The 16,927-nt window shown below is 46.6% G+C and overlaps 1 pseudogene; it reads left to right on the top strand.

Annotated features, from left to right (window-relative positions):
- Positions 1-1,415: 1,415 nt before the first annotated feature.
- On the top strand, positions 1,416-15,306 carry LOC141986276 (C->U-editing enzyme APOBEC-1-like; annotated as a pseudogene).
- The last annotated feature ends 1,621 nt before the right edge of the window (positions 15,307-16,927 follow it).

The raw sequence follows: 16,927 nt of genomic DNA, 5'->3' as shown, positions 1-16,927 counted from the left end.
AGTGCTCAATTAACCTCTGACGTGCCCTAAACCATTGCTGTGAAATACCAGTGCTGCTGCTGTCAGGAGGCAATAAGTCCATCTGTTCTGGCGGTGTTATGTCTGGGGTTCAGTTGTCTTAACCTCTTCTGGTTGTTGCCTAACTGAGGCCTTCACCATAGCAAACTCAGGGCCCCGTATCTCCCTTCCTTCTGCAAGTTGGAGAAAGTGTCGCCTATTCCGCCTCCGTATGTGTATGTCTCCTCATACGACTGCAGGGCAACCTCTTGTGGCATCGTTGCTGTTTGTGACCACTGATTCCCATCAGAGATGCATCGTGTTCCTGAAGTGGTGGCAGCTCCTGGGACCCCAAATCATATTGATTTTTGTTTAGCGTTACCTGTCTCTTTATATGTTTTTTGCAAATCCCCAGTTCTTCTAACATCAGCTTCTCTCATTCCAGGCATTTTAGTTCTCAGCTTTCTGTTAAACAAAGTGTCTGCAGGTGGCCACGCGTGAGTCACTGGTGGAGTTCTGTAGTTTAACAGTGCTAAGTAGGGATCAGAGTCTGACTCTGCAGCCTCTTCCAATAACCACTCCATTATTTCAATGCCGTTTTCCACCAACCCATTGGATAAGGCCCGGCTTGACAAAGCCCTGGCTGGGATGATTTAGTTGGGGTTGCTCCTCCTTTGAGCAGGGGGTTGGACTAGATGACCTCCTGATTCTATGATTTGGGATAATAGGAGCTGACGGTTACATGTCTCAACCCAAATCCCACTGCAACCTGCTTAAACTCATGCTTAATAAACTGTGGCCCATTGTCAGACATTACTATGGCAGGTACACCGTGCCTAGCAAAAATAGATTTGATATGCACAATCAGCTGTTTAGCAGTAGTATCTTCTAGTAAGGCTATCTCAGGGAAGTTAGAGTACACAGGTTTTTCCAGACAATGTAAATATTGCTCCCCGGGGCGGAGGAGAGGGGAGGGGGCAATTTTTCCTGTGCCACCAACATGGGCTCTTTTGCTTGACTTGGTCTGTATTCTTAAATATGTGTCAAGACTTGACAGCTTCATTTACTGTAAAGGCATATGTGAACTAGATGTACGGGTAAATAATACATGGGGAAAGGTACATTTTGTAATAAAGAGCCCCTGATCTTGGGTCAAAAACATGTCTAGTCTTGGGTTTCATCAAGCGGTGCACTCATTGGAGGGCAGGGGACCAAAATAATTGAGAAAGAGTTTGAGGATGTCTTCCAGGGGACAGGGAAATTCTCAACAGAATACAGAATAGACTTACAGTGTCAAGACTTGACAGCTTCCTCAATATTGTTGTTCATTTACTATTCAGTCACCAGGTGGCACTGTGTGTGAAAATGCCTTATTTAAATGAACCTCAGCCATCCCTGGCAGAGCATTAAAGGATCCTATGATGATCACACCTGGTGTGTATAAGCGAGCTCTGCAGCCAGTCCATAGCTGGTACAGAAGTACATGACAAGGATCCCTCAGGTGTCTTTGTTTAATTCCAGATTGAGCTCATTAGATTCCAACTCTGCTAAAATTCCTTGCAGAGTTAGAACTGGATTTTGTACCTATTATTTCTTTCCAGAGAGTGATACCTGTATATGCAGCCTGGAGAGCATTTTGGGTTCCTCTGGGATGAAGAGCACTTGTGAATTGTGAGGACTTTGCATATGATACACAGGATGAAAAGGGGGCAGGAAAAGGCGTCTGTGCCCATCATGACATTTGTGTTTCAGGTGGAAGATTCAACCAAACGATTTTAAGGTGAATTACATCCCAGGTACATGTCCAAGAGTGACGTACCTGCTCTACGAAATCAGGTGGGGCGGAAGTACCAAGTTCTGGAGGCACTGGTGTCAAAACACCCCAACCCAGCACACCGAAATTGCCTGCCTGGAACATGACTTCAAGAAGTTAAACTTCAGGCCATCAGTGCGCTGTTCCATCACCTGGTTCCTGTCCTGGAGCCCCTGTGGGAAATGTTGCCGGCGTATAGTGGAATTCCTGAGGGCACACCCCAGTGTGACTCTGAAAATAAAAGCAGCGTGGCTCTTCAGGCATATGGATGAACGCAACCGACAAGGCCTCAGGGACCTGATGGAGAATGGAGTAGCCCTATACATCATGAACCTGCCAGGTATCCTAACCACTTTTTGGCCCTGCCTAGGCTAGAATCAAAGGTGTGATGCTAGAATAGGTTAGCTGATGGATGCTAACACATTTGAAAAGCCTAGTGCAGAAAAGACAAGCCTTTAACATGTGCTAATCTGGTCCAGATGAGGTCTAGGAGGGAGCCAAGGCATTAACCTGACCAGTTTTCCACATGTTAAAGTGTACATTGCTGTGGCTACACTAGACTTTTAGAACACATTACTGAGCACATATTAGCAGAGACATTCCATCGTCACAACTTTTATCCCAGTCTAGACAAGTAGGGTTGCCAGGTGTCCAGTTTTTAACGAGAACACCCGGTCAAAAAGGGACCTGGCGGCAGTGCCAATTGGGCCATTAAAAGTCCAGTTGGTGGCACAGCAGGGGTCTGGGGCTAAGGCAGGCTCCTTACCTGCCCTGGTTCTGCATAGTTCCCAGAAACGGACGCCAGGTCCCTGTGGCTCCTAGGCGCACGGGCGGCCAGGGAGGCTCCTTGTGCTGCCCCCGCCTGAGTACCGGCTCCACAGCTTCTATTGGCTGGGAACCATGACCAATGGGAGCTGTGCGGGCAGTGCCTGCGGGCACAAGGGCAGCATGCCCCACATCCTGAATCCCCTCCTGTACCCCAACCTCCTGCCCCAGCCCAGTGAAAGTGAGTGAGGGTGGGGGAGAGCAAGTGACAGAGGGAGTGGGGATGGAGCGAGTGGGGTTTGGGCCTCAGAGAAGGGGTGGGGCAGGGGTGTTCGGTTTTGTGTGATTAGAAAGTTGGCAACCCTATAGACAAGGCCTTTGCTATAGCTGGGGACTGCATGGCTCAGGGGTGTCAGAGAATGGCATATGCAGCCTGTAACTTACAGGGCACGATTTTCAAACTAATTCCAGGCCAGGGAAGCTGGCTGAGTGGAGGGAATCAGGGAAAGGAACATGGAGCTTTTAATCTATAGGGCAGCAGTTCCAGTTCAATTCCTGGGCTGTAGTGACCAAAAGTTCACGTCAGCAAGGAGCCAATCAGAACAGTTCTATGAACGGGGTTGAAAAACCAGCAAGTCAGCAGCAGCCACTTGTTAACAGAACTGAAAACTAACCAATCACAGACACTGCTGAGCTCCTAGTGTTACCAGCAATAGCCACTCTCTGTGGGTGGGTTGTGTGACATGAGCTGGTGGTTGGGTGTGGACAGGACAAGTATCCAGTGTCACGCCCTTGTTGGCAATCTGAGTGAAGAGGCCTAAGCCTGGCAGGAGCACAGAGAATCTCTCCCCCCTTGCCCAAGATGCCAGATGTAGCGGCATGGCACGGTGCCAGGCCAACAGCCTCTGCACCTCTCTACTGTATCCCCTGCTGCGTCAAGCTGCATCACTGCAGGGGGCAAGCAAGTAAACTGGCCAACACCAGTGTGGTGGATACCTGGCCTACCACATTCCTGTGGGAGGGTGAGGTGTGCAGTGAAGGCCTGGGGAGTGACAACGTTAGCCAACAAGCAACCCACTCCCTGCAGCAGAAAGCCTCATTGGCAAGCTGATAGCAGGGAGTGGGGAGACGTTGGGAGCTGCACCAGCAAAGCTCCCCTCTGTCTGCTTTCCTTTCCTCCCCCTAACCGAGCCACAAGAGCAGCACAGCTGCCTATCATCCCAGCTCCTTCTGTCCGCTCTGCAGGGCAGTGGGGCAGCATGTGCTCAGAGGAGCAATCTCTCTCTAAAGCCGGGCCCCTCCCATCTACATGTAAGTGGGGGAATGGTCCCGCTATTGTGGGGAACTTTCCTGGCTTATACACTACCCTGGTGAAAGGGGCTGGTGAAAGGATCTGAGTCCTCGCTCCCACTTCCTTTACCCAGAGGCCTGCCTGACCTCAAGGGCTCCCCTTCCACTCTCCTGTCTGGCAGAGTCCTCGTAACCCCAACAAGGCTGGGCCCAGGATTCCTGGGGGGCTCGACCCCCAACCTTGCCGTGGTCACTTAGGGCAGGGGCTAGGGTGCCCCCACTGATCATTACATACAGTTCAAAGCAAATACAATTTATTAAACAGCAATCGATTTAAAAAAATAAGGAAAAAGTGGGAAAGGTTAAAGGAAAACACGTCACCCCGCTCTGTGGCATGGGGACATCACAGCCAGCGTCTCTGGACTGTAAGGGAAGTTCAGTCTGTTCCTCACAAGTCCCAGGCCCCTTCTCAGGCCCTGACTGTGCTGCAGGGATGCCGATGGTCAGACACTTGCTCTGGCGGTGGCCACACGCTCTCAGGCTTTAGGTGGCAGGACCCTTCTTCCCAGCGTCGCCCCCGCCCTGTCGAGGATACAATCCCCCTCCAAGTCTGGCCTGCAACGTGTCTTGGCTGGGGGTGTTTCCCTGAATTGGGCCTGCTGCCCAGGGTCCCCCTCGCTCTCTGGATTGGTCCAGCCCCAGCTCCACCACTCTGCCTCAGCTCCAGCTCCTCTCTGCCTCAGCACTGCTGCTGCTGCTCTGCCTCCATCTCCCTGGGCTGCTTCTCTGGAGCTGGTTGCTGCAGCTCTGTTCCCAGGACAGGTCTGCTCTGCAGGCTGCTTCTGTGACTCTGCTCCCAGCGCTGACCTGCTTCTTGGGATGCTTTTCTGGCCCCTGTGGCTGGCACAGCTCTGCTCCCCAACTCAGCTTGGGCCCCTGCTTTCTCCTTAGCTCACATGGAGGACAGGACCCCGCTGGCCTCCTGACTCCCTGATTAGCCTGCCCACCCTGTCAGTCAGGCTGACCTGGAGCATTGGCCTCTCTCCCCATTGTTCCTGGGGTCTGTCAGTCTCAAGGTCCTGATTTCCCATCAACCCTTCCCCTTTTAGTACTGGGAGCTAGCCAACCAAAACACCCCCACTGAGTGTTAATAAGAAGACAACAGTCCCCTTACATACATCCTCTTTGGCTTCAGCAAAAAACCCCAAGCATATCCGTCCTCTCCCCATTCCCTCCCCATCTTGTAAGCGGCAGAATGATGGAGGAATAAGTGGAACAACCCAAACTGGGCCTTTCCTGGGATGTAACTGCTGTTCTCTCAGGCTGATAATGAATGAGGGGCTTGCACAGTTCTTTGCTGAAATTAGCCTTTCCTTCAGACAGAGTGCAGAACCCTGATGCGTCAATTCCACCCTTGTTGTATGGTGGTTGCGCCTTCCAAGAGACATGTGAGCTTAGACGAGATCACAGCTTACATGAAAAATGTGACTAACTGATTACTGATTGACAACTTGGACCCTTTGGCCAACACTGAATTCAGTGTAAAACTCAGACTCTGCCTCGATCTTTACTGACCTCTGACTGAGCAAGGAGGGGCTCATTGATCCCTTGGACGTGTCCCTCAACAGGCGTGACAGGATATTTATTTCATCAGATTACAGATACTGCTGGAGAACATTTGTTGCCCATCAAGATGAAGAAGAAGATGACTATTTCCCCTTGTTGCGCTCTCTGTGGATCATTTTCTATTGTCAAGAACTCCAGCGTGTCCTTTGGGTGAGTAGACATTTTGGAGAAAATGTTGGATCCAAGAACAAACCTAAATCATATGAGAGTTAGGTTTCGAGTGACCCAGCTGTGCCATCTCCACTTAGCCTATGGCTACACTGCAGAGCTTACAGCAATGCAGCTGCGCCTCTGTGGCCCTGCTAATGCAGATGCTTTAAGCCGATGGGAGAGAGCTCTCCTGTCAATTTAATTACTCCAGTCCCCGCGAGCGGCAGTAGCTATGTTAGCAGGAGAAGCTCTCCCGCAGACTTAATGCTGTCCACAGCGGCACTTAGGTCAGTATAATGTCGCGGGGGGTGGGCTATTCATACTCCTGGGCGACATAACTTATACTGACGTAAGCTGTAGTGTGCTACATAGCCTGATATTAGCAGCAATACCAGGCAGGGCTCCAGTCAGGATTGGGGCCTCCATTGTACAAGGTCAATTTCAAAACACAAGAGGCAGGGCAGTCCAGTAGAACTGGAATGTCCCACTTTGCTCTGAGCAGTGCAGGGGCAGCCCAGAGAATTAATTGCGGTCCCACCTCACTCTAGGGAGGGGTTAAGTTATTTCACCCATTCTCATGGAAGAGTTTACTGCCCCATGTGCCCAGCCTGCCATTCTATCCAATCACCCTGCTTCTCACTCCTTGCCCCCTGGTCTCTCTCCACCCACTTGCTGGCAGGAGGGAGTATCAGGAGCGAGCTCTCCTCCTATGCCATTTAGCTGGAGACACAATCTGAGCAGGGGAGTACAGACTGTGATAATCTACATCCACCATGGATGTGGCACATGGTCTGTACACAACCAAAGAACCGAGAAAGTGCAGAGTTAAAGGAGATACTGTCACTTAGCATCCCCTGATCATGCCATAGTCACAGCAAACTTCACCCCATCCCTTAGGTTAAAGTCTCCCTCTAGACTATTCGTTCTATTATTATTCTGTTCACTTATTTGCTCCCAGTCGCACTCCCAGCGTGCTAGGCACTGCACAAAATGTAAGAAGACAGGGTTCTTGTCCGACAGACAAGCAAAAGAGACTAGACAAGCAAACCAATGAAAGGTAAGAGAAAGACGTACAGCGTAAAAGAGGTCAGGGTGGTGACTGACCGTGTCTAGGTAAAACAATAGTTGAGAATGCAACTGGGGATAATGTTTTAGGGTTTCTGTTAAGTAATATAAGTAATATAATTCTGATTTACACCCAAATAACTCTACTGGCTTCAGTGGAACTAAACCAATTTACAGCAACGTATGTGCGTGTGTGTGTGAGAGAGATGCTTTTGGTTCCTGCTCCCTGAGCTCAGTGTTCCAGTTCCTCTGTGTTTTTGTGTATGTGTGAACAGTGTTGGGTGTGCGTAGTTATTCAGGGCCTGCTGCTACATACCTGCTACATACCTTGGACTGTTGTTATGTTTTGTTCGGACTGTTGCTGACTTAGTCGGTCCATGGTTATTACATGCTTTGATTGACCACCTACCTGCGTGGCCTGCTTCGGTTTCCTTGTGTTTTGGGACTGCTGTTCCGGGGTGCATCAAAGTATAACAAGGCATCGAGGTAGAGTTGGGTGTTCAGGAGCACTCTGAATGCAGAGGAGACAGTGGCATTGTGGAGCAGCTCAGGAAGGGCATTCCTGGCACGGGGGGCAGCCTGGAAGAAGGCACAGCATCTAGGATAGCATCATTGTTGTAGCATGTTCATATAATTCAAGCTGAATATATTTATGGGCAGTCTCAAATGGGTCAAAGGATAAGCCGCCCCAGCCTTATCTTCCAATGATTTATTACAGTCCGTATGGCCACTTATGAATGCGGCACTAAGAAATGGCTGTCCTCTGCACGCATTTGAAATCACTACCTGACAAGCCTTTGCTGTAGAATGGTGAAACCCAATAGCTGACTTGTTACCTATTCATTTTTTCCTACTTATTATATCTTTGTCAAGAATATTTGTAACTGTCACTGCTTAACCCCACAAAACTCAGGGGGCCACTGTGGATAACTTAATAAATATTGGATGAAATCCTGCCTGATGGAAGTCAATGGCCAAGTTTTCCCATTGACTTTGATGCGGGCTAGGATTTCACACATTGTAAACCTATTGCTTCTGTTGGTAACATAAATATTTGTTAGGTAGAAACACTGGGCAAAATCCTAAGGTATTTATCAAGTCAATGGTAATTTTGCCTGACTAAGGACTGAGTAAAAGCCTCAAGATCTGGCTCAGTTTTGTTATGAATGATCAAGGACAAGCTCCAGCCGGGCTATTCACATGAACAAAGGTCACAGGATTCAGCTGCATATGTTTTACAGAGTGATGATGACAATGATGACGACCAAAACTTTTGATTTGTGTTTCTGAAATGTTCACAACAATACCGAAAATGTAGGGTCTATAGAAAGTTCATGGATTTTCCCACTTTATTGACTACATTTCATAAAACGCACAAGACCTGGTAAGATCAGGCAATTTAAATGTACATTTCAATGGATTCATTACGTATATCATGTATATCTATATATTGCACTGCTCTGCTATCCCACTGATACCTTGTAGAGGGTGATACCCACAGAGAATATTTATTTAGTCTAGATTTTGTCTAGATGCCTTTCTAATCACTGAATTGTGCATTTTTTGTCAATCAGACGCTCCTCCATAAGATTTTCTAATGGAGTTTCAAAAGAACACTATGGGTAAAATGTAGACAAGAAGCGCTATAAATGGCAATTTACTCCCATCAGGAGTCTGTTCAGATTTTTCCTTTTCTTTCTATGATTTTGTGTTCAGTGTACTTTTGGCTGGCTGAATTCTGCTCTATTCCATAGCAGTACTTATGCTGTGCTCATCACTGTAACATCTGTCATGCATATAACTCTTCAGAATTAACTGTGGGTGATATAAACATCAAGTATTATACGAGAGCCTTTTTCTAGCCCTTATCAGAATAACGTAACTGTGACCCCCTCCCCAAGATTGTTCACAGGAAGTGCTCAGAGTGTGGCCTATTCAGGACGAGGGTGGGGATATGTGCACTATGGAGGGTGGGAGGAAGTGGAGTTTGATACAGGTAACTGATGAGTGGAGTTGTGACTTTCCCCTCTGGTGTTATCTGGACGGTGATCTGCTAGGTCACTCCGATCCTTGACTCTGGGAGCCAGTCTTACCCTGCTCTGCTGTGAGAAGCCCCACTCCTGGGCTGTTCACGCAAAGCCTCTAGCATGTAAGCTGCTCCCAGCTACTTGCAACCGAATGACACTAGCCAATATCTTCGGTCCCAGACGCAACCCTGGGAACCTCCGTCTCGCAGTGTCCAGCTATGCCTGCTGGATGCTGCAAACTTATATAAGTTCGTCAATTTAACAAAGAAATTGATATGTACCAGGCTTGTTCTCCAAAGGGGAGTCTCTGACACGCTTCAAACGAAACACACTGCTTCAGGTAGAATAAACAGACAGATTTAATAACTATAAAGATAGATTTTAAGTGATTATAAGTCAAAACATAACAAGTCAGATTTGGTCAAATGAAATAAAAGCAAAACGCATTGTAAGCTGATCTTAACACTTTCACTGCCCTTACAAACTTAGATGCGTCTCACCACAGGCTGGCTGGTTGCTCTTCAGCCAGGCTCTCCCCTTTGATCAGCGCTTCAGTCGCTTGGTGTGTGGTGTCTGGAGATGTAGGTGGAAGAGAGACAAAGAGCATGGCAAACGTCTCTCTCTTTTATCGTGTCCTTTCCTCCCTCTTGGCTCCCCCCCCCACGCCCTTCAGAGTCAGGTGAGCATTACTGAGTCTCTCCAAGCAAGGTTGAGCAATTCCCCTGGTGTGGCCTCATGCAGGTGAGTCATTGCATTGTAGCTCCCTTGCTGGACAATGGCTGTTGATGGGTTGTTTGACACCCCGCCCGGTCGCTGGTTACTTTCCTTGCAGTTGCCTCTGGGGAGCTAATATCTGGCTGATGCCCCCAACTTACATCATGTTTTAGTGACAACCATACTACACAATTGTCATAACTTCACATGCATTAATGATACACATATATGAATAGAGAAATGACTTTCAGCCGATCATAACCTTTCCCCTGATACTTTACAAGGCATGCTTTATACATAAGATCACAATTATATGAAAATGAGGAATATGGGGATTACAGCGCGCTCCCACAAGATATAGAACGTCACAGGAGTGGAGATGGGATATTAAATGACTTAACTGCTTATTCCTTTGCTCTTTGGGGTCTGCGCTGGTGGGATGTGCAGACTAGGAACATTAACTGAGTTAACCAAACTTTGTGTGTGGAGACAAATGGCACCTACTGCATTAACCTGTCTGCTGTGAAAACGTGCTCTTAGTCCCTTTTCCTTTAAGGGCCAGACCCTACAACTCAATCAGCATGGGCAGACCCCTATGCCTGCAGGTAGCCCCTTGTCCCCTCTCTTGAAAGGCTGAAAGGGGTGTTTTGCAATTGCGTTAGCTCATTCATGGTAGCTTAGCATGATTGACAAGCCCTGTTCAACTGCAGGCTAACACATATGAAGCTGTAGTAATTGGCTCTGGTGTAGCCTGGGGAATACAGCTTCAAGTGTGTTAGTCTACAGCTTACTGGGGCTTTCCAGTCATATTAAGGTAACTCCACCAAGCTAGCACAATGGAGAAAAGCACCCTTATTGCCCCTCACAACAGGGCCATTGACTTCAGTGGGGCTCTGAGCATTTGGCTAAGTTCAGCTGGGCACATCCAGTTGCACAATCATGCCCTAAGGATACAAGACTTAAAACTTACCTGCCCTAATAATTGATTGTTTCACACGTTCTGGGCAAATCACAGTGAGTCTCCTGATGCTCTGTTCTTATTCTGTTTGCCCTCGGTAAGTGTAAGGGAGGGTGTAAAGTGAATAGGAGAGCAGAGTACAGCTCAGGAGACCAGGGTTTGGTTCCTGACACAGCCAGACTGCATGGGTCACCTTGGACAAGTTTCCTAATCCTTAGTGTGATGCAGCTCCCCATCTGTAAAATGGGGGTAGTGCTTCCCTAACTGACAAGGGTGTTCCAAGGATAAAATCCCATTAATGATTATGAAGCTCTTGTGGTTAGATGTTGATAGATGTTTGTCTAAGTGTGTGTGCCCTCTGTGTGCTGCCCCAGCCCTGTGCAGAGAGCTGGCACGGCAGGCCTCGAGCAAAGCACCCAATGACCACAAGATCCGTTAAGGGACGAAGGCACCCAGCCAGGTTTATTGTCAACACAGCAAGGTACTAGTATCCCACAGACTCTACCAGACCATTAATACATGTATGCCCATAACAATGGACCAGCTCAGTGAACGGCGGGACTTTCCGATCCTCCCTAGGCCAGACAAAGATTCTCCCTCTGAGATACATCTTTATACCCTGATACAAACATGTTATGTACTGCCTCTGGCATGGTCAGTTACTGCCCCCTGGCTTGGCTAGTTATCACCTATCACCTTTGTGGCAAAATACCTTGTTCGCCTCAGCAGGCTCAGTCCTTTTTAGCCTTGGAGACTCAGGTTTGGGGCAAGGCAAATCCTTATAGGTGGCACAGGGTCCTGCTACTCCTCTCCTCAGTCAGTTCTTTGTGTTTGTTTTCCTTCCCTTCTGGGGAGCGAGGGCAGCCTCCCTACTGGGAAGGTTTGGTGTCTTGCTGCAAACAGCCTACTGGCAGCTTCCCTACTCCCTCACTCTTCTTCTCCTTCCACCCAGGGGAGGGTTTAAAAAGGTCCCAAGTAGTTGGAGTCAGCTGAACCTAATTGGTTCCCTAGCAACCCCTTTTCCAGCTGAACCTTATTGCCCCGTGGTTATCTCTCCTCAGTGGATAGGGAGGGGCCTTTTAATCCCCTGGGACTAATTATTACCCCCCCTTTTGTAGCTGTTTGTCCTGGGTTTACCACACCTTGTACATATTGGTTTGATAGGTATAAATATAATTCTTGCGCCATTTGTTTTTAACTGTAAATTTGTCCTGTATGTCATGTATATTTTTTAAAAAGGTATAAAACTGACTTTTGTTGCAACAAAATAAAAATAATTAAAAAATAATCATGTGACACACACAACATACAACACAGGACAGCATACATGACATACAGGACAAACTTACAATTAAAAACAAATGGTGCAAGAATTATATTTATAACTGTACAAAATAAGGTAAACAAAAATAAATAATGAAAAAGGGTTAAACATTTAAATAAACAAGTTATTACCTTTTTATTTAAAACTTTTATTAAAAATTGATAAAAATTTAAATTATTATTATTTTGCTAGCAACCCAGCATGTTCATACCTTATTATACTCTGTGTGGATTTGCAGGGAGGGGCTAAGGCGGTTCCCTAGCTTATGGTTTTCTGTCATGTTAGATTGCGATTTCTACAGAGAAATCTGGATCACTTACTTACCAGATTAGGAGTTGGAGGTCACCGGTGTGGTTAGATGTTGATGGACGTTTGGCTGTTTGTGCATGTTCCCTTTGTGTGCCACCCCAGCCCTGCGCAGACAGCTGGCACAGCAGACCTTGAGCAAACCACCCAATGACCACAAGGGACAAAGGCACCCAGCCTGGTTTATTGTCAACAAAGCACGGTACTAGTAACCCACAGACTCTACTGGACCACTAATACACGTATGCCTGTAACAATGGACCAGCTCAGTGAATGGCGGGACTTTCCGTTCCTCCCTAAGCCAGACAAAAATACTCCCTCTAAGATACATCTTTATATCCTGATAGAAACCAGTTAGTACTGCCTCTGATATAATTAGTTACTGCCCCCTGAAGTGGCTAGTTATTACCCATCACCTTGTACATGTTGATTTGATCAAAAAATCTCTATTACGTACTGTCATCCTGACCTTATCTTTTAGGAGGGGTCAGTGTGTTCCTGTTATCCTTGGGGAATGTTTTTGTACCATCCTTGATATTGGGATGTTTTGGTACCACTTGATATCAGGATGTGTTTGCATGAGCACTCTGTGCCTAGCACTTCTTAGGAATGTGTATTTCTGCAATACCTGCCTTGTTCTTGCCAGATTCTGTGAGCGGGGTCCTGCCTCATACCAGGTCTCTGATACAAGGGCTTATGTCTCAGGCTCGCTTCCTACTACAGCTGTCAGATGCAGTCAGGATGGGGGAGGGCATATATGCACCTAGACAGATAGAAACAACATATAAACAAGGAGAATAAGAGTACATTTGAGGGGACTTTGTAATTCATAGAATCATAGAATCATAGAATAACAGAGTTGGAAGGGACCTCTGGAGGCCATCTAGTCCAACCCCCTGCCCAGAGCAGGACCAATCCCAATTAAATCATCCCAGGCAGGGCTTTGTCAAGCCTGACCTTAAAAACTTCTAAGGAAGGGGATTCCACCACCTCCCTAGGTAACGCATTCCAGTGTTTCACCACCCTCCTAGTGAAAAAGTTTTTCCTAATATCCAACCTAAATCTCCCCCACTGCAACTTGAGACCATTACTCCTTGTCCTGTCATCTGCTATCACTGAGAATAGTCTAGATCCATCCTCTTTGGATCCACCTTTCAGGTAGTTAAAAGCAGCTATCAAATCCCCCCTCATCCTTCTCTTCCATAGACTAAACAATCCCAGTTCCCTCAGCCTCTCCTCATAAGTCATGTGTTCCAGACCCCTAATCATTTTTGTTGCCCTTCGCTGGACTCTCTCCAATTTATCCATATCCTTCTTGTAGTGTGGGGCCCAAAACTGGACACAGTACTCCAGATGAGGCCTCACCAGTGTCGAATAGAGGGGAACGATCACGTCCCTCGATCTGCTGGCAATGCCCCTACTTATACACCCCAAAATGCCATTGGCCTTCTTGGCAACAAGGGCACACTGTTGACTCATATCCAGCTTGTCGTCCACTGTCACCCCTAGGTCCTTCTCTGCAGAACTGCTGCCTAGCCATTCGGTCCCTAGTCTGTAGTGGTGCATTGGATTCTTCCGTCCTAAGTGCAGGACTCTGCACTTGTCCTTGTTGAACCTCATCAGATTTCTTTTGGCCCAATCCTCCAATTTGTCTAGGTCCCTCTGTATCCTATCCCTACCCTCCAGCTTGTCTACCACTCCTCCCAGTTTAGTGTCATCCGCAAACTTGCTGAGGGTGCAATCCACACCATCCTCCAGATCATTAATGAAGATATTGAACAAAACCGGCCCCAGGACCGACCCTTGGGACACTCCTCTAGATACCGGCTGCCAACTAGACATGGAGCCATTGATCACTACCCGTTGAGCCCGACAATCTAGCCAACTTTCTACCCACCTTGTAGTGCATCCATCCAGCCCATACTTCTTTAACTTGCTGACAAGAATAGTGATTGATTTGTTTAATTTCTGATCAACGAACAGGTAAATGCAGGACCTTCCATTTCAGTCCCAGCTACCTCCATGTTTATCTAGCTTGTATGATAGACTCAGAATGGATCTTGAATATAGGACGTCAGGTCTCAAAAACCCAGATTGCTAATTCTATGTGAATGTGAATTCCATGAAGAGAATTGCAGTATCAGTTGTCTAAACCGACCAGTTAATCTAACATACCATTTTGGTTCAACAGTCTCACCTTGCTTTTCGACTAGCTGAGACTTGCTAATGCCTGGTATTAAGTAATGTATTAGGTCAATCTCTGCAGAATATATAGTATGAAAGTCATTGGACAGCTTTAAAAAAGAGTTATTATACACATACACACACACACACACGTATACGTTATGTGTGTATGTATATAGAGAGAAAGAGTTGTCTGGGGAAAAGATTTTGGGGGGACACACACACACATTCACATTTATGCCTTCCCTAGACAACTCTAAAGACTAAGTAAGAATTTCAGGCCTTGGCCCTAAGTGTCTGGCTAACAAGCAAGTGTGAATAATAAATCACCATATCTCAATTCTCCTCCTCCCCATACAAACCTATTCTCCTCCATGGAGTGTAAATTGGGACCATGAGGTTTTGCCTACAGTGGGACTACTCACGTGCTTAATGTTAAGCATGTGCTTAAGTGTTTTGCAGGATCAGGGGCCTAAGAAAATGGAAAATTAACACAGGAGCCAAGATTTCCAAAAATGGGGGCCTAAAGTGAGGCTCCGAGATCCTGTTTAGGACTTGAAAGTGTCTCAGTTTGAAAATCTTAGTCACCTCATGTCATTCTCAGTGCAGTATGAGTCCACCTGGGTGCATATAAGTTATTAAGGAAGTAACAAATTCTGAACACATCTGTTGAAAATATGTCCCAGATAAAAGTGCAAAATATGGGGCTGTATCCTGCTTTCCTTGGAGACAACTGGGAGTTTTCCTGCCTTGAAATCACCCCTGCTTCTGAGTGGCCTGTCTGTTTCCACAGCTGAGTTATAATGCACAGTAAGCCCAATGATTGCAGGTGGCCACTGATCTCCCTTACAATCTCACAGGGCTGCTCACACTTCCTGCTGGAAGGAGTTAAGAATGATTTCCTGTGAAAGACACTTCATTTTAAACCTCTGATTGATGGTAAAGATAAAACAATTGGCTTTTGGCCTTTCATTTTTAACACCCAGCTTTCTCTTTTCCCACCAGGGTCTCCCTTCATTGTTAGCAAGACATGCACACCCATGAGTATCAGCAGCACACCTTCAATCTCGTCCTGCAAGACAGCTAGTGCCAAATGCTTTTACAAGAGTACCGTGCAGCAGCCAAAGACTGGCAGCCTTTACATTAGAATCCCGACTCACCAGCCCCACACCCACATCTATTGACCTACTAGCCTGAAGCACCAGCCAACCATCGCCAGGCAAAGGGCTGCAAAAGGAGCCACTTAGAAAGCCAGCAAGAAGTTCTGAAAAAGCAGCCAATCAATATTTAACCGGACCTTGGGTCTCCATACGCAACACACCCTGGGGGATCGAGTCTCCTCACCAACTCTGCATGCCCTAGGGAAGTAGGGACTGGAGCAGATCCCTTTGTACCTGCAGTTGGACATGTCTCTGTGCCTTCCACCTTGGTGAGCAGGACAATCCAACAGTATTTATGTTTGCAGTGTTGTTGCAGCCATGTTGGTCACAGGATATGATTGAGACGAGGTGGGTGAGGTAATATCTTTTATTGGACCAATTTATGTTGGTAGAAGGGACAAGCTTTGAGGCTACACAGAGCTCTGTGAGCTGAAGAAGAGCTCTGTGTAGCTCAAAAGCTGGTCTCTCTAAACAACAGAAGTTGGGTTCAATAAAAGAGATTATCTCAGCCACCTTGTCTCAATCATATTTATTGCACCTTGAGAAACTACCATTATCAAGTCAAAGCAATGAACTGTTTGCATCAGGAATTCACAAGCAGATCATTTTTATATGGAGTTGTATTTTGGAGAGAATTTCTCCTGCTATTTTATTACTTGAGTTTATTTTTCTATCATTGAATTTCTTGGTTTTATTTTCTGTATCATTTCTGACCATTAAAAAAGAACAGAATGAAACAGAAAATGTTCCTTCAAAGGAAGCACTGCTTTTCGTGCTTAGAATTTACCGATGTGTTAATGTGTCGTTTGCCTCCATCCCAATGTAATCCTGTCCCATGTAGGCCTGTGTCATAAATATAAAGGGAAGGGTAACCACCTTTCTGCATATAGTGCTATAAAATCCCTCCTGGCCAGAGGCAAAACCCTTTCACCTGTAAAGGGTTAAAACGCTACGGTAACCTCGCTGGCACCTGACCCAAAATGACCAATGAGAGGACAAGATACTTTCAAATCTGGAGGGGGGAACAAAGGATTGGTCTGTCTGTGTGATGCTTTTGCTGGGAACAGATCAGGAATGCAGCCTCACAACTCCTGTTCAGTTAATAAGTAATCTAGCCAGAAATGCATTCGATTTCCTTTTGTTTAATGGCTGGTAAAATAAGCTGTGCTGGATGGAATGTATATTCCTGTTTTTGTGTCTTTTTGTAACTTAAGGTTTTGCCTAGAGGGATTCTCTCTGTTTTGAATCTGATTACCCTGTAAGGTATTTACCATCCTGATTTTACAGAGGTGATTCTTTTACCTTTTCTTTAATTAAAATTCTTCTTTTAAAAACCTGATTGATTTTTCATTGTTCTTAAGATCCAAGGGTTTGAGTCTGTGTGGTGAGGATTCTTACCAAGCCTTCCCTAGGAAAGGGGGTGTAGGGCTTGGGTGGGATTTGGGGGAAAGACGTCTCTAAGTGGGCTCTTTCCCTGTTCTTTGTTTAAAACGCTTGGTGGTGGCAGCATACTGTTCAAGGACAAGGCAAAGTTTGTACCTTGGGGAA

Source organism: Natator depressus, chromosome 1, assembly GCF_965152275.1.
Source record: "Natator depressus isolate rNatDep1 chromosome 1, rNatDep2.hap1, whole genome shotgun sequence".
Classification (NCBI taxonomy): domain Eukaryota; kingdom Metazoa; phylum Chordata; order Testudines; family Cheloniidae; genus Natator; species Natator depressus.
The sequence above is the reverse complement of the archived record's forward strand: the minus strand, read 5'-3'. Positions and strand labels throughout refer to the sequence as shown.